Here is a 15,968-nt window from a genome sequence, read left to right as displayed (position 1 = left end):
TCATTATATTAACATTGAGCTGGAAGTACAGATTAGCACCTTCTCATCCTGCTATGTTATGCAAACCCATAGGAAAATTATTATCTTATTCACGTAATAATATATTGAATAATATCTCATATGCTCAGCTAATTATACCTAACTCAAGTGTGTCTAAATTAGCTACTGTCATACACAGCAACCAGGTCTGAAGAGAAACAAACGTATGACTTAAATCTGATTTAGTCCTGACTCTGGCTGTGCAGCGTGGCACAGCTGCAGCCTGCCGCTTCAGTATTGTGTCTGGAAGGGAGTGATGTTTCCACTATACCCATAGGGAGCTGTGGGCCTTAATGGATGTTTATGGGATATTTGGGAGCCACAAAGGCTGTGTGCTGAGATGGGCATGGTGAGCTATGCACAGCTGACAGTTACAGAAAATGGAAGAAAATGAATTGAAACCTCTATAAGAAAACTCCAGGCTGACCCAAAAAGCCAGTATCTTCCCGACTTCATATACTCTCAAGCAGTTCCATCAAAAACATTGCTGCTCTGCTTTGTATTAATCCTGAAGACAAAAGTAAGGTCACTGCTGCAAAAAAGCGGTAGCATTTTCATTTTAAAACAAGCCTACGGCTTATTGAATTTTGCTCTAATTAGGAGGTCTTTTTTTGTCTCTGTTCTCTTCTCCACTGCATGCTGCGAGGACGGTTTGTTTTCCTTGGCCTTGAAGTTGGGGAAAAGGCTTTAGTGGGAGATTTTTAAACTTCACGGCTTTTTTGCTTCTGGCTTATATTTGATAGTTGTGCATAGTTCACAGAGAGCAGACCTGAAGTATTGCTGTGTGGTTTAGGAGCCATTGAAAAGATGTGTCCTGCTTCCCTTTGTGCTCCATGCCAGACTGCGGCCCCTTGTACCACTGGTGTTGCTGAATATTAAGAGAATATTGATGGTTCCCTTGGATAATGCCATCCTGGTTTGAAGGTGGTCGCCGAAGCTTTGCCATTCAGGACATTTTTTGGGTGAATTTTGGCATTCAAGGCTCCAGGTTTAAAAACAATGTGTTGTTAAATAAGGATCAAAGGCCAAAGGCAAGTGACTTTACTGATCTCTGCAGGCTGTGGAATAACTAGCTGCCGCAGGCTAAACGCTCCCCTGTTGGGGTAAGAGGGTCGCTGCCCTCCTCGGGCACTGGTGGGCGCAGAACTGGACTTCAGCACTGTGTCAGAAGCGGCTGCAAAGAATTGCATTTTCACCAGCCCGGGTCTCAGGCTGGAGCAAACCAAATGGTGACGAGAGACAGTGCCATGTTTGTGGGCTCTTTGAGGCGTTTCTGCTCAGGGCTGGAGCTTGTGCATGGGTGGGTGCCCTCAGAGAAGCGGGGCAGGAGGGGGGTTCCCTGCCACCAGGGGGGAGGACTTGCAGGCGACGAGTACGTGTGTGTGTTTACTGGCACAGTCTGTGGTGATTCTTGCATATATGGAGATTTATTGTACACTCTCTGGATCACACCAGCTGATAAGCTGTGTGAATATCACATCCAGCCAAGTGTCTAGGGAGGTGTCTCACATTTCTCTCTAGGCTATTCACTTCTCTCTCAACCAAGAATGAACTTCAAAAAGTAGGAAGAAGTTCCTTTTCGGCTATGACAGTGTCATCATCTCTGGGTTTTTAATTTTCTCTACCCTCCTGTCCCATTAACACTGGATAAGTGTGTTAGGAAGATAAAAATCAGCTTACAACTTTATGGACAATTGATTGGAAGAAAAAAACAGCGCACTGAGCATAGCTGGCTCAAGTCTGCGTAAGACCTCTTAAAAATTATTTACTAGATACTCAATAAAGTGTGCCAGAATAGCCCATTAAAACCATGGAGGCAGGAGCCTTGGGGGAGATTTCCCAGCTCTGCTCTGTGCCAGCTGTGACAGCTGTGGCTGTCAGGAACATTAGGAGTAAATAGAGCTCCAATCGACATACAGTTCCTTTCTGTTTGCAGCAAATTTAAGTATGATATTTATAGGTGTCAGTCATCTCTGATCTCCTTTGATCCATTCTTTCCAACTGAAGAAGCTGGGCTTTGAAAGAAAACACCAGCTTCCTCTTTTCAGTGGCAGAATTAGAGAAAAACACCTAGACACCAACTTTCGAAATGTTTCTGATGCCTTTAATGTTTATTTTAACATCTAAATCGTATCTGAGGGCCTGATCCAGAAGCAGATGTGGGCAAGGAAAGCAGCAGCAGATCTTGTTCCACCTCAGTTTATGGATAACATGTCTCTGTGATGCCAGACTCCGAGGTTATCACAAATACTCCCATCTAGAACGTTAAGTCCTTGCTGGAGCCCATCTAATGTAAATACATTTGCAGCAAGCATGCTCACCCTCTCGCATGCATATTCATGATGTGCCAGCTCCTGACAAAGATAATGCTCGGTGTAGTGAGCACCGTTATTAGCTCTGACTGACAAATGGATTTCTAATCTAATGTATGTATGTCACACATGGATCACAAGAGCTTTGAAGTCAAATGCGTTCTTGGGAGCTGAGCTACTTTTGTTACAGCGTAGCATTAAAGCAGAGAGGTACGAAGTCCCCTGTTGTTGAACGGCACTCAGTGGTTGATAAATAGGAGACAAAGGCACCTTTCTGTCACTGGAAATGCTGCTGGCGTCTGGAATAGAAAGCTGTGCTATGAGCAGCCACAGCTCGGCTGCGGAGGCTTGTGCCTGTGCTTGGCTCTCCCAGGCCAGGTCCTGCAGGCAGCGAGGGGAAGGAGCGCAGTGCCATGTCTGAGAGCCACCTTCAGAGCAGAAAATAGCATTGCCCCCTCGGAATCACCTTGTCTAAAGCCTGTGAGACTACATTCTGTGAGTAAGGGTGTAACTGAATTTCTTGAACAAATGATGCTCATCATGCCAAAGCACACAGTACCAAAGGTTCTCCATCCCCACCCAAATAGTGCATTCGCACCTATTCTGTACACCTGTAAGCCCACCCTGCATCCTGCCACTTTGCCTGTTTTTAAAAGGAAACATGGCTTTGAAGGGAAAGGTGTTCATAAAGGATTTGTGCCGGCAGCAAGCCAGGACATGCTCACAGCGTGGCTTGGAGGCAGCCAGACCATTCAGCTGACACTAGATGAACAAAAACTTCTCAGCTCATAAAACCTTTTCCCCGTTGCAGATAAACTCTTTATGGATCTGGAGTGTCATTTTGTGATCAATACTGAGACCGAATAAGGCATAACACAACTGATGTTGCTTGCTTTGTGTACACAATAAACCATCAACAGATGGTTGGTCGCTTGTATCCTTACCTGTATGTAATTCCTTAATTCTGCTCTAGTCACTAATGAGCATCTCAAGTAACACAGAGACTGCAGTACACACATCAACCCTTCATATCAATAGTGCAGCATGAAGGGCCTTAATGCAATCATTGTTCTATTGATACACTCAAACATGGTATGTAGTTGCTGCCTGCAGCATTTTACCAGTTAAGAGCCATCAGTTTAGTGGTAATCTTGTGCAGTGCAAGAGCATGCTTATGTTCTGACTCAAAGCACAAATGATGATAAACACATACACACACACATGTGTGTATATATATCTCAGCAGCACCCACAAAACCAGCAATAATAACAAGGCTGTGATATCCTCTGCAGCCCAGCTTCTTCATCCAAGTGAATCTCTGCCGCATGAAATCCATTGAAAAGCTCGTGTTAGCCAGCCCTGAACTTGCATAATTGTTATGCCTCATTAATTTGTTGTGTTTATTGAAATTGGCTGGTGTGTTCCTAAAATAGGTAATCTAGCATTTAAAACAAATTTCTGATTGCTTCATTGTGCTTTGAATGGCTCTAAGTGCAAACTGCTCTGTTGCTCTTTTGTCTTTCTCATTTGAATGCAACAGATACCTTAGAAATGAACAGAGCTGAAAAGGTGTTGAATTTATGAACCAAGACGTATTTCTAAATAATGTCTAATTAAGTTCATTCATGAACTGGCACATGATGCCTAGCTTAATCTGGACATTGCAAACCATTAGTAAACATTTTAATTGTAATAATTGCCACTGGCAGCAATTATTTTCAGGAAGGTGGCTAACTTCAGCAGAGGGAATCTGAAATGTGAGGAACACTCATCCTGTCTTTTTAAAACACCAACAAAAGCAGATGTGCGCCAGCATGACACTCAGCTTCACTCTTTAGGAGCAACGGTGAGGTTTGGAGAAGCTGAGAACATATTTCCAGGTACATGAAACCACCTCATTCACCAGCAACCCCAAAGGCAGATCTAGAGGGAACAATGGAATGTGCTGCTAGCCCAGAGGTGGCAGGACAGGCTGGTTTTGGAAGGCTTGAATGTAAGACACGATAGGGTGTCGTACCCACAGAATCATCCACGTTATTGCTGTGGCTGAGATGCAGTAGCTGCTCCTGCTGACTCTGGGGGCTCCTGCCTTTGCAGCGCGTTCATCAACTGGGCCCAGAGCCACCACCCTGCCACGCTGCTGACAATGCTCTGCCAAACTCGGAGGGAGCTGCAGTTGTTTGCGCTGGTGCGAACTGCCTCCATGTTTAATTTCTGAAAGATAGAAAAAACAGTTTTTGGACCCCTGTCCAAAAATTCAGAATTGAGTATAGGACTGTTGTCAAATGCTGTAATTAGACACAGAGCTGCAGACGAGGAATAAAATGCACCATTATTTCTTTGTTAAATTAACTTTTCCACCCAAGCCCTGTGATGCTCACTGGGAAGACGTCACTTATATTTTTTTTCCATGTGCAGTCAGCGTGGTTCTGTCTTACAGGCACTTTAGCACTGAATTAATTACTACGTTAATGGATGTCTATAGTCCATTAGTGAATTAAGGCCTAATGCTAATTCTCTTGGGGGAAGGAGAAGGGAGTCTATTCAGTACCAAATCATTCCAGTTCATTGCCAATGGACTCTAAATGTTCAAAGGCAGGAAGAGAAGTACATCAAAGACACTTTAATTTGAAAAGCATAAGGGAAGCTGATCTCAAGACCTGCCTATGTTACAGACGGTACAACGGCAGATAAATTAGCTCTGAATTTAATATCAACCGCATCACTAGGGAGTGGGTAGGATGAACCTGTACCTCCAGGTGTTTTCTTCAAACAGCGCCTGACCATGCGGGTATTTAACTTATTTTACCTAGTGCTTCAAAGGATACAGGTAGCCCGAAATTTCTTGCGGGTATAAACTTAAATGAGTGAGGTTGCTCCTGCCCACTCTCCAAATCTGACAGCCTTGGTCATCCTTGAGCTCTAAAATAAAGATAGGAGACCGCAGTGACACAAGGGCAAGGAAAACAAAGGCACAAGTAAACACAGGATTTTTATCATTGGCACAAGTCTGTTGTGGACCTGACCCAGAGATCTTTTTCTGTTGCACGAATCCTGAATTTGTCTGTATGCGTCAGAAGAGCCACTGGTGTAGTTTGGGTACAGTTTGTGCTCACCCCATGGCAGCTGGTTGCCACAAATGAGGGCCATGGTGTGCCCAGGTTTGCTGCTGCTGTCCCATGCCCACCCCACCTTTGCCTGCTGTCGCGGTCCCGCCACCCGCACCGTTGCCTTGCCCTGCGCTGGTTACATGTAATGTGTAGTCTTACCCAGGGTCGCACTGCTTCATAATACAGAGATATAAATAACAGCTGTGTGTTCAAACCTGATAATGCTTGACTCCTGCCTGAGCATTACTGCATTTTTCTGCGCTATAAATACAAGCCATGCTTATGCATTTTGCATTTAATAGTATACAAAAATGAAATTTGCTCCATAAGGGATGCAGTCACAGACCAAAAACCGTTCATGTGGGCTTGTCCTCTCTGCTGGCAAAAATGTAACAGTTAATTAGGCTGGAAAACCCAAAGGAAAGTGAATTCATGGCCAATCATGGAGTGGCATGGAAAATATCTCCATGACAACAGAAATTTATAGCACTTCAATTTTAATATATCAAAGGATAAGGGTAATTTCACAGCCACTATGCAGAAGATATACCCCTTTCTCTTTCTCTTGATAGTCCCTAGATTAAATGGAAGCCATGTTAATGTGATCCTAGATGAAAAACAGGATTATAAACCCTAAAATTTCTGAATGCAAATACACCAGCAAAGTGAAAACTTGCAGTGCTGCATAGGACAAACATTTGGACCTTTTCTGGTGAGATACAGAAGTATTTCATAGTGGTTTCTACACACGGGTTAATGTTATGTACCTGTTCACTAACACAGGGCTCAGCACGGTACTTGTAGCATAAGAAGGTACCAGTTCTCATCCTGAGCAGCACAGTCCACCTCTTGGAGAGATTATAACTAGTTGTCATCTTTTGATGACATCCTTTGAACTTCAGGATGAAAAAAAAAAAAGAAGAAAGGAAAAGATGAGTTTAGAGATCATGGATATATATCCAAAACTCTGACCTACATTCTCTGCTCCTAAGGAGCAGGGGTACTATGCTTCCTTTTTAAATACTGCATTCAGCGTATTTTGTAAATGTATCCACAAGCAGAAATATCTCTTGTAGAAAATGTCTTACCGTATTTAGTGGGGGATCGGTAAGACATCCATAGATATTTCATTAGTGATTTCACTAAAAATAATCTATTTGTATTTTGAGTTTAAAAGCAAACTGTATGACAGTATTGTTGGTTAGCAATATTTACTTTTTGAGTTTTTTTAAGCCTAGCAGGAAACACATTACTTTTGATTAGATACAATAGGATGCTTCTGTATATAAAAGAGCATCTCACTGCTCTGCGTACAAAGAGCTCATCTCCTCTCATTTTCTCATTTTCACACATTCAGGCATGTTTTGCATGGCTCCTTCCAACCAGCCACACCTCGAACTTGTCCTCTTGGGCAGTGCTGGCTGTGAGTGCACAGGGAGAAATATACTGTTTATAAACAGATAAAAATGGCAGGGTGAGGAATCAATGCAGCCGTCTTGTTTGTTTTTCTGTAACACAATATGGAAAGTACTAATAGGATTAGCCTTTTGTGATGAGTGATAACAATGTATTTAAAATAAATGGTAATAGGCAGCATGAAATCACTAACAAAGTAGAAAATTACTAATAAAATTCAATGGGCCTAATATTAGCTTTGATAACATGTCTAGACTTGAGAGCCCTTTTCCACAAAGCAACTAGTGGGATGGTGAAAGAGAAGGATTTTTGGCAAAGAGCCAAGCCCAAGGCTGCCACTCTTTTGAATTCTTACACTGTTTTTCCTGTTGAAATGTGGCCTCTGGAAAGTGAAAATTTCTGTGCTTTCAAATAATCCAAACAGTTCTGAACGCTGTCTGAATGTATTACCTGCGTGGAAACTGATGTGTGCAGGTACCTACCCAGCCCTCCCAGAGACACAGTGCTTGCCAGTGATGCAGTGCAAACAAGAATGGGTGGAAAACATGGCTTTTGGGTGCATGTTGTTCCCCTCTGTGTCTCATGCCGGCCAGTCCTAAAATCACCCAGGCTTCCAGTGAATCTGCAGAGCTGTGAGGAAATGTGGGTGAGCTGAGGGTGTAGGGACCAGAGTCAGGGCAAGACGTGAGCTGGGGAGAGCAAAGAGGGCTGATACCTGCCCCGCCGTGCCCTGGGGTTCTAGCTCTGCAGGGCATCTTGGCTGGCTTTGTCCTCTGGCCATGATATAACTGTTTCAACCTTAAGAAAAGCCTTGGAAATCCCTTCACTAAAAAAATAAATACATTCAAAACAAGCCCAGACCCAAATGTGTTTTTTCAGAATGAAGCTGAGAGCACAGGCAGAAAGCCCAGACAGTCACAGAGGGAAAATTGCTAAAAGCAGGCAAAGAAATTTAAAATGCACAACAAATAAATTAATTGGATAAATAGTAGGGAAAAAGAGGTAAACCAGAACAGAGACCTGTGTCCTGTAATAACTCTTTCAAAACTACTCAGATTAAAGGAGAAAGTAGAGATCAAATAAGCTAATTTAAGCAGATGCCAGGCTCAAAGGATAATGTGAACCTTAATTACTTACTCTTCTTTCTCTTCCTAAGTGAATTTCCCAGCCAGTATTTTTGAGTTTAGCCAGACAGGAACCTGACTGCACATTTCAACCAAGGGATTTGGCGTGGTCCTCCTCCTCGTCACGTTCTTTCTGTTTTTCCTTAGATTAAATTATTTTCCAGCCTGGACTTCTAGCTGCTCCCATACTGCAAATCACTTTAAAAAATATTTATGAACAGCCCGAGGAGCAGCTCAGATGCCATAAGGTCCTGCATTGCTGTCAGTCAAGGTGATGCCCTTTTTCCATTCAACGAGCTCAGTGCTCCTTGATGTTACCCATTACATCCCCTTGGGTGCAGACAAAGGTCCTGCCACTGGCTCTGTCATACCGAATTTCAGCAAGCTTTTAGGAGCACTTAGCAACAATTCCCCACTCACATTTGAGGTTTGATGTACTTCGTTGACGTGGGTTGCTTTTGAACTTTGGGGTCATTTTGGAGGGGTTCAGTCCCCCTGGGTGCAGCACCCACAGGCTCTGGGCTAGATTTTCTGCCTTCCAGCATGTGTTTTAAGGAAGCCAAGGAAAATCTCAGAGACCTGCCAGAAAAGCCCAGATGGCTTGAAAAATTTCTCCCAAATGTGAGAAAGATAGAAGTTTTATTTTTCTTAAGCTTCCATAACTGATAAAAAAGAAATGTCAGTTTTATATTTGGTGGCCAAAATTCCTGCAACTGCAGACACAATTTGTAGTCTGTGCAGGGATGGGGACATGGAGGACAAGACACTGGAGGGCCTGAGATGTTGCAAAGCATGGTAGCTGGTCTACACTTTTGGGTGTCTCCATCAGTGTCTGCTTGGCTGGTGGAGCAGTGCTTGCTCTGGAGAAGGTGGCTGTGGAGCTGCTTGATGGAGCTCCTCCAGTTCTGCTCTGTAGGGGGACACCAGCAGCGGGGCAGAGGAGTCTGAAAAACCAGGGCAAGGTTTTGCCAAACTGCTCAAGCATTCTGCTGTGCAGCTGTAATTCACATCTTTTACAGTGCTACTCATGGGAAAAAATACTCCCCTAGCATGAGGTGTAAGGAACTGTGCCTCAGGTGAGGCTTTAATTATGTTTTCATTGCCATCTCGGTGGTTCTGCACATGAGACCAGGCACTCTGGGGTACCTCTTGTCAACTGTCCCTCCAGCCTAGATGGAAAGGCCAGGTGTGCTGGAGAGCCGTAACCACGGAGGGTTGGTTTTAAGGGACAGGTTTTTCAGCGGCACAGGTCTTGGGCATGCCTGTCCTGCTCTTTGAGTATCACCACAAAAAAAAAACAACAAAAAAACCCCACAAAAAACCCAAAGCCAACAGATGAAGATCTGGCAGCCTTTGTGACACTTTTCATGTCCTATGTCATTAAAAGTGCATGACTGAAGAAAAGTTGCAGTGGCAGCCTGCTGTGATGCCACTTTCTCCAGCAGCACAAGCCCCCTCCGATGGCAGCTGGAGTGTCGGAGAGGCACAGCATGGTCAGTGCGGCTGCTGTGGAGGGCTGGCACCAACCGCCCCCCGCCTTTCCCCACGGATGAGTGGATCCCTTCCGAGGACTTGTCTTATACAGAGTGAAGGACTGCAGCTCTTAGAGCATTTCCTCTGGGCAAAGACCCAACCTCTTAAATCCACCCTCCTCCCCCCACCCCCACCCGCCTTTTCCTCTTCTCAGTGTCAGGGAATGAAAAGAAACCACCGTGCTGTTGAGTCGCCCCTTCCCCATCACTGTGGGAATCAAGAAGTGTATCTGGTCCTTCTTTCAAGCCTCTGCAGAGAGAAGCAGAGGACAAAATGCAAGGATGCTACCCCAGGAGTAACTGACTGCCTCTGCCAGAGAGCTACAGCGCTTTTTGCAGTGTTAATGCATCCTATTATCAGAGAGTGACAAACCTCTTTTCCCAATCTGTGAGTTTGATGTTTGCAGCTCTGGGGCAGCCCACCAAGAGCATGTGATGTGGTGGTTCGGTTCTGAGGAATGGCCATTGCCCACATCACACTCTAATTTGAGTTTACTTCTATTCCATAAGAATTTTCAAGATGTTAAAGAGTCACTTTATCTCCATGGGAGTAAATGGGAAATGTATGTTGAGTATGGTGCAACAGAAAATTACCTCTTTTAACGGTTTTGTATTGTAAATGGGTAACCAGTCCACTGATAAGATATAATGACTTGGGACCATGGAAAAGATTCAAGGAAAGGCAGTGTTTTCCTTTTCTCTTATAAGTGATTCTCCGCTGAGAGAAATAACACTCCTTCTAGAACAGCAACTATAGCAACGGTAGGATTTGACTGGGTAGAGGTCAGAGAGTATAAGCTGTTTTTCACTGCTGATGTTAACATGCCATCCTCACAATTGGCTATTATTTGTGGTGTTAGGAGCCCTTTCCTGTGATTATATTTCATCAGGTGCTGCAGCAGTGCTGAATAATTAAAGCTGTCAGCAAAATAATGAAGTATCTATATACCTTTGAAAACAACTTCAAAATAATTTGATGTCCCAGTTATTTCAAGAAAATTATTAACAAAAGAAGCTATCCACAGGGCAGAGAAAAACTTTCTTTGAGGGCATTGGTGCATCTTTTCCACAGCATATTGCACAGAAAATGGTTACCCGTGGCAGTCATGGAATTCCTGGTAACTGCAGGTGCATGGTTTGTGAAGGGGTGTAGGGGGGGAAATCAAACACTCGCCGTCAGGGTAGGAAAGCACCAGCCGGGGCTTGAAGGTCAGGCAAAGGGGCATTCCTGTACTCAGCAGTATCTGCTCATTACCTCATGTCTGCTTTAGGAGGGAAAAGATGCACGATACCTTTCCATCTTCATGTCCCAACTCCTGTCCTGACCTTCTGTGCTGCTTTCTGCGTTTGTCAAATATATCATCTCAGTCACCTGTGTCCTACCAGGTGGCCAGAGGAAAGGCTGAATTTTGTCCCTCCTCTGTTCTTACTCACTGAGCATAGCTTCACATCTGCACTCCAATGGGCTTTTCTGTTATGCTGTGAATACAGCTATCAAGCTATTTTTTTATTTTTTATTTTTGGCGGCTGGGGTGGATACTGAGAATATACAGCTTTCTTTGTAGTCATGATGAAGATTAAAGTACACTGACATAGGCTGCTCCAAACATGAAATTCAGGAGGAATAAACCAAAAGCAGCAGGACTTTCCCTGGGGATGGATGGTCTTTCTGTGTATCTGTATGGCAGGGTATCTATACGTCATGGGCTGTATGCTTGCTCTGCATGTGCTTCCCATCGGTGTCAGGCTGCGTGGCGAGTCAGAGGGATTCTGCTGCCATTCATGGCTTTTGTTTGCAGGGAGGGACACACGTGCAGCTATCGAGGACCTATTGTAACAGAACCGTGCTAGAAAAACGCTTCTCTGAAATTCCTGATATTGACACAACTCAGTTACTCCAAGGATGTGAAATCTCAGTGCGCAGGTCAGTACAACAGACACCAGTTATTCATATTACGGGACTTCAGCAGAACTGTGTGAAAAATAAGCAGCTAACTTGCTAAATACAGGAAAATACAGTGGCAGTGCTCTTTGCATGATGTTCTGGGGCTGGCAGGGTTTTCACAGAGCTGTAAGGACTAGGTTAGCTCTGTGATATCATCTGATAGAAATGTTACATTGCCTCCTTTTTTGTTGATGTCTGTCTTTTTAGGTCCTCTGCATCATAAATGAAATGCATGTCTTGTGTGGTTCTGTAAACAACACCCCTATAACTCATGCTGAAGTTAAAGATAAATGCTTATCTTCCCTGGGTTGCTTTGCATTAAATTCTACAAATCCTTAAGCCGTTAAACACACACACACCTGGGCCTCAGTGGAGCTACTCACATATTCAAGTTTCACAACTTTCTCTGAAGGTATTTAGCTGGTCAAAGACATCAGAAACCTAGATAATATCTGTTCGCAATTATATGTACTAATTGGGCATGTAGCTCAGCAGAAAAGCTGCCATTTGCATACACAAGTGTCTGATGGATGTTAGTCATCCATGTGGATGTCATGGTTTAACCTCAGCCTGCAACTCAGCCCCATTCAGCCGCTCGCTCGCTCCATGGGACGTGGGAAAGGATTGGAACAGTAAAAGTGAGAAAATGTGGGTTGAGATAAAGATAGTTTAATAGGTAAAGCAAAAATTGCATGTACAAGCAAAGCAAAAAAAAGAATTTATTCTCCACTTCCCATCAGCAGGCAGGTGTTCAGCCTTCCCCAGGAAAGCAGGGATCCATCACGCATAATGGTGACTTTGGACAACAAACGCCATCACTCCAAACATCCCCTCCTTCATTCCTTCTTCCCCCAGCTTTATAGGCCGAGCATGACATCATATGGTATGGAACATCATCCCTTTGGCCAGTTGGGGTCAGCTGTCCCCTCCCAGCTCCTTGTGCCCCCCAGCCTGCTCACCGGTGGGGAGCAGGAAAGGCCTCGACTGTGTAAGCCCTGCTCGGCAGTAACAAACACATCCTGTGTGATCAGCGCTGTTTCCAGCACAAGTCCCAAACACAGCCCCACACCAGCTACTGCAAACAGTAACTCCATCCCAGTCAAAACCAGCACAGTGTACCTGCAACGCCCAGTGCTTCATGCATGGGTTTGCTGAAACCCAGCACTCACATGGCTATCGGTGCCATCCTGCGCTCGAGAAGGGTGAGATGATTCCCTCTCTAAAGCCAACGGAAAGAGTCAACTTACTTCCCTGGAGTCAGAGCTGCTTTAGATTGCCTTTCTGCTGGAAACTTGTTTTTTATCTGTGTTGGGTTTGGGAAGTTATCGCATGCCCAGAGGTTGGGGTGGCTTTATTTACAAGCCTGTTTATGTTTGTGCACCACATGGAGGAGTTTAATATTTTGGTTATTTTGAAGCTTTAGTGTCTGCTTTTAATAAGATCGCCTGCAAGCATTCAGATTTGTTCTTGCATTGGGTAATAAACTGCTCACATGGCTTTTAGGGGTCCCAGTCCTTCAAGGCAGACATATAGCAAGCTGCTTTGCTCCCTCTTTTGGTCTAGGAATTTATTCCACCCTCTCTATATACATGTATATATATTCTGCACTATATACATAGTGTAGAAGAAAGTATATGTATTTATATTTGGAGCCTGGGGACAAAGAAATACATCTATATATAAATAGGAGTAGTGACCCTCTTGGCAGGGGGGTTCAGCTGTGGCACAGAGGCTGTTGCTGCTGGGGTGGGTATGTCCTGCGGGGCAGTGGCAGAGCAGTGCACAGGAGCTTGCCCAAGGCTTCCCGGCAGCAACAGCGCTGGGATGGAGCCGGCCAGGGTTTGCTGCTTTCGCTCATGGGGCTGCAGAAGCTGTGCCCTGTGGGGTTGCGACTCGAATCCCAGGTCCTGTTCCCAGCTCTGCCTTGCATTTTTTGTATGTTTAGCCTGTGACTTCTGCCCTTTTCTTCGTTCCTGTCATCCTTTAAGGTTTGTTGTGCTTATTTAGCTGATCATCAAGCCCTTACAGCAAAATCCATCTCCTTCTGTACAGATGTAAAGTGTATTATACATTGATGTTTAGTGCATTTAAGTTATGCCTACCTGGTACATTGCAGCTGCTGTGGATTCAGTATTGATTGACTTTGTATTGATCGGCATCATTAATAGTTCCCTTTTATCCCTTGTTCAGTGCAAGTTATTTTACTGTCTCTTGGCATTTAGCTGTCGGTGGGATTTCTGTATTGAGTTATTGAGTTGTGTTCATATTGCATTGCTGCTTTGTGCTGCACCTCTGCAAGTGACTCCACTGGCTACTAGGACAGCAGATGCACACAACACTATGAAAAGAAAATTCATCCTCCTGTAGCGGGAGTTCCTCAAAATGACAGAAAATCAAGGCAATAAATCAAGTGCATAAATATTCACATCAAAGTCTAAACCTGTGGGGCACACAGAAAGGCCACATATCATTAAATCTCCCATTATTTATTGCTTTATCAGACAGAGGCATTATTGCGTTGTAAAGGATATGTACTTTCCCCATCATGAGGGTGAAAGTACGGTACAGCACCGGCAAATCAAGATATAAATTGATGAGATAGATGAGGCTTCATCCTAATCCCGCTAGAGCTGAGGAAAGATTCTCATGGCTGAGTTGTGCTCCCGGTCTCATTTACACCCCCTTCCCCGTCTCTTTCTTTCCATTTACCTAGAAGAATATAAAAGCCTTAAAGCGTTACAGCTGGTGGTGTTTAAGGAAGTGGGGGGGTCAGCTTTTTGATTGTAAATAGGGATTATTTGGGAAGAGCAATGGACAGTGCATTGTTGATCAAATGTCCAGGCTGCGACTTCATTTTGGGAACCTCCTGAGCAAACAGGTTTGGTACCAAGCGAGGAACCTGCCCGCAGCTACATTCCTCGGAAATAAATGACGGCCAAATTCCTCTTTGTGAACTCTCCGATGTGAATGATCTGGGGGAGAAAAAAATCAGCAAAAGATATAGTTGGCCATTTCTGCTCCAGAAATACAGAGAAAGCTGCAGCAGTGAGTATCTCGGAGCCCTCTGAGCCTTTCCCCTCTCAGAACTCATATAGTGGGGCCCAAAAGTGAAGGCAGGATCCTGCCTTCTGTGACCGATGGTGAAACACACCGTGAGAAATTCAGTCTTGTTATGTGCATTGAGGGCTATATTTACATCTAGATCCTGATAGGATCTAGATCAGACTGATTTTTCAGTTTAATGGTTAAAAGGAGAAGCATAAGGTATTTCTGTGAGTTAACCTGGGTCTGAAAATTAAAATGGGAGAATAAACGGCCAACAGGTTCTATTTAGGATCAAACAGGATTATTTTTTTGTCAGATTGAAATTAAAATGGTCTTTGGGTTGGGGTGGTTTTTTTTTTCTCTTTTATCCTTCTTAAAACAGACATTAAATTGGATTCCAAAGGAATTTAACTTAAAACCCAGCAGCAAGGTTAAAAGCCGAGATATCACCCATTTTATCTGAAGAAGGAAAATGTTCCCATAGTGTTCTCAAGGCTGAAAAGCAGATGTGCTGGAGTTGAACAACATTAATCACAAGTACTGTGTAAACACATGAACGTTACCCCAGATTCCTGGTCAGTGGGGCTGGCGAGCCCTCTGTCCATCCCTCAGCCACGCACACGGCTCAAGCTTGGCATTTGGCAAAGGCAACTGTGACTGATCCCGGGGAGAAGCTGGTCCTTGCCATAGGGAAAGCAGATGCATTGGCTTCATGGTAATAGTTTACAGGAAGAAAGTCTTTATTTTCTCCCAAAAGTACAGCATGGAAAAGCCACAGCTCTTTGTGGCTCTCCATGATGTATGTGAAAGGCAGGTCTGGCTGCTGAAGGGTGTGCAGTTAAGTAGTACTTGAGAAAACCGAGCCACGGAAGTTGTTGGGTTTTTTGGACTGCTTTCAAACAGTGAGCCTTTAAATGTTGGTTAACTCCTTATAAAATGGTGCTGAGCCAAGTCCTGTTCCTCTGGATGGGAAAGCCACGTGATTCACTGAGGAATGTAAATTGTCCCTATTGCTTTATATATTTCTTCCATCCCTTTTATTCAAAATCAAAAGAATTGGTGTAAATTTGACTCTTTTTTTGCTTCGTCCTCCAAACAAAATTATTTTTGTGATAAGAAAAATATTAGGTATATGGTTTCAGTGCTGTTTTGCTACAAAGAATGTATTGAGGGCAAGGGAGACCAGCAGAGTTAGATGTGGAAGCAGAAATCCTCTAGTGAGATTTGATCTAGGAGACTAAAACATCCACAATCACAGCTCATAGGAAAAAAAAAATAATCCTTTTTTTCCTGCCCTGTGCAGCCCCTGAAAGCTTTTCTGGGAGCTTTAGGGACACTGCTGGTCTTAGGGGCTGCTTCTCAGCCCCTGAGTCCCTACAGGTGTTGCATAACAGAAAAGAGAGATTTATGCTACCCAAGCGAGCCCTGCAGTGTGCACGGAGCAG

Source organism: Falco biarmicus, chromosome 4 (genome assembly GCF_023638135.1).
Source record: "Falco biarmicus isolate bFalBia1 chromosome 4, bFalBia1.pri, whole genome shotgun sequence".
NCBI classification, from domain to species: domain Eukaryota; kingdom Metazoa; phylum Chordata; class Aves; order Falconiformes; family Falconidae; genus Falco; species Falco biarmicus.
The sequence above is the reverse complement of the archived record's forward strand: the minus strand, read 5'-3'. Positions refer to the sequence as shown.